Genomic DNA, 2507 nt, shown 5'->3' on the forward strand with positions numbered 1-2507 from the left:
AAAGTTGATGTATTTCGTTAAAAATTAAGATCGGATACATAACTTTGAGTTACCCTTTTTACTTATATTTTATTCAAGAGTAGTAAGTCATAATATAGCAATAAGAAGTATAGCAACAAAAGTATGATAATCTACATTCCGAGTCAAAGCATTAGAGATAAAGAAAACATAAATCAATAATTGATCATCTAATCAAAAAGGAAAAAACGCTACAATTATCATCTGCCTGTGACTCAAGTTAACTAAGATTCAAGACCTTTATTGATCCTCCAACTTAAGACCAAATAAAAGAGCTTTGAATGAAGCATCTGTTAGAGTCAACACCTTGATTTAAAGTCAACTTTGTTAAGTCAAACAAATTTAAAAAAGTAAACATATCTGCATTCTCTGAGGACTTGAAAAGATAAACAAATAGATAAAGGAAATGCTCTGAATAATTTGTTAAAGTTAAGTATGACTATGTTAAAAACACTTTCAATTGAATATGATATTACAAGTTCACTATAATGATTATACGTCTGATAATTCTAGTAAACTGGTTGACCGTCTGGTCAACACTCTAATAAAGTCAACGATCTGATAAAAAATCAATTTTATTAAGTCAATCATCTGAATCCAGTACCATGGAGAACATAACTTCCTCTGCTCATCAAAGATGGACTCATCCTCTGAATGAAGAAACTCATGAAAGTGTCACCATCTAAGATTTACATTCTTAAATCAAGATACATTCAATTAACATATATGCATATATATGGGTATGTCTTAATCGTTGATATGGTTTAAATGTTGATTCAAGATCTCCAACGGTGATATCCTCAACGGATACATTCTTTAGCATTTAAGTAGAAATCGATCAATATAAAAATATATCAAAAGAAAATAATGAATGAAAATTTTTCAATAAAGAAATATTAGAATTAATATAAATCAATCAAAGTATTTCAAATATTTGAATTGATATAGGATTTGAAATGTAATATCTACTTAATGAGAATTATAATCTTAAAAAAAAAATACTTACGAACCTCATTGGCACCTTGCCAGAAAGTAGAAGGGTGCTAACTGTAACGGTCTAGAGGAGAGGCATAAAAAAAATATTCAAATGAAGAGACAAAGTAAATAATACTTCTATTTTATTATTTAAATAGTCGATTAGTTCATCGACTGTATTGAGGCAAAATATCTGCTTGTGTCCCTTCTCTTTCTCTATGTTGTTATTTTAAACTAAGCTTTTTTTTTTTTATGATTTAATTTTATATTTACTAAAACTAACATATAATCCATTTTTTATGTGTGTTTTCGGCACTTTCAAAAGAAAAGATTGTTCATGTACGGAAGCTAACACTGTCAATATTTGATTGTTTGGGAGGGGATGCCACTTTACATTGTTGATCACTTACAAATATTAGACGTAAGATTAGTTTCATACACACTATTTTTTAATTAAGACTAATAAATAATTTTCTCCTTTTCAATTTTAAGTTTTTACTTTAGTCAATTTTTCTTCTTCAAAAGTATATAAACTTCATTTTACATTTGATTTCTGTAGGTTGAGTTATGTTTAATTTTAATATCTTAATTTTTTCTGACCATTTCAAACTCTCAATTTTGAACATTAATCAAATATGGTCTTATCATCAATTTTCTTTCACACAAGTCCTTTAAAGATTTATTTTTATTAAAATATTTAGGGGTCGATGACAAATTTGAGATATATAAAACAAAAAGTTTATCTTTTACTCAAAGGAATAAACAGTTCAAAAGAAAGAAAAAAAACTATAAACTTTGAAGAATTTAGTAGTTTTGAGATTAGGGTTTAAAGAGAAGAAATTTTGATTTTTTTAATGTTTAGTTAAATTTAATATTTTAATTGGTGAAATTTAAATAGTACAATGATGTTTAAAATAATTTAATCAATTGTTAAACTTTTTAATAGATGGTGTAAACAAATGCGGAACCTAATAATTAAAATAATAAAAAATTTAAAGAACTGAAAACACTTGATTTGTTTTTAAAGAACCAAAATCACATAAATTTAAAATAGAGGAATCAAAACAATAATTAAATAAAATTTTCAAATATATATGATTTTTGTAAACTTAATCAACATAATGGATTATATTAATCTCTTTTTATACATGCCCAAGTTTTATTAACCTCAAACATAACAATAAATTATTTAAGAGAACTTAAATTTAAATTTTGATTTGAATAATTATTTATCAAAATTTATTTGATCCAAATCTAAATTAATAGACATCTTTCCTCTAGAGTTGATAAAAAAAAAATATTTTGTATGTTGTTTAAACTAAATTAAAAGTCATAAACTATAGAACAAAACTTAAGTGAATTTTTTGAATTATTTTTCGTAAGGTTCTTAATTTAACCATTATGATTTTGTCAAATTTATAATTTTTTTAAAGTTTATTATAATTAAAAAAATTATATTTTTATACTAAAAATTATTAATAAAAAAAAACCCAAGCTTTTTCCTAAATCATCAT

Source organism: Cicer arietinum, chromosome 6 (genome assembly GCF_000331145.2).
Source record: "Cicer arietinum cultivar CDC Frontier isolate Library 1 chromosome 6, Cicar.CDCFrontier_v2.0, whole genome shotgun sequence".
NCBI lineage: Eukaryota > Viridiplantae > Streptophyta > Magnoliopsida > Fabales > Fabaceae > Cicer > Cicer arietinum.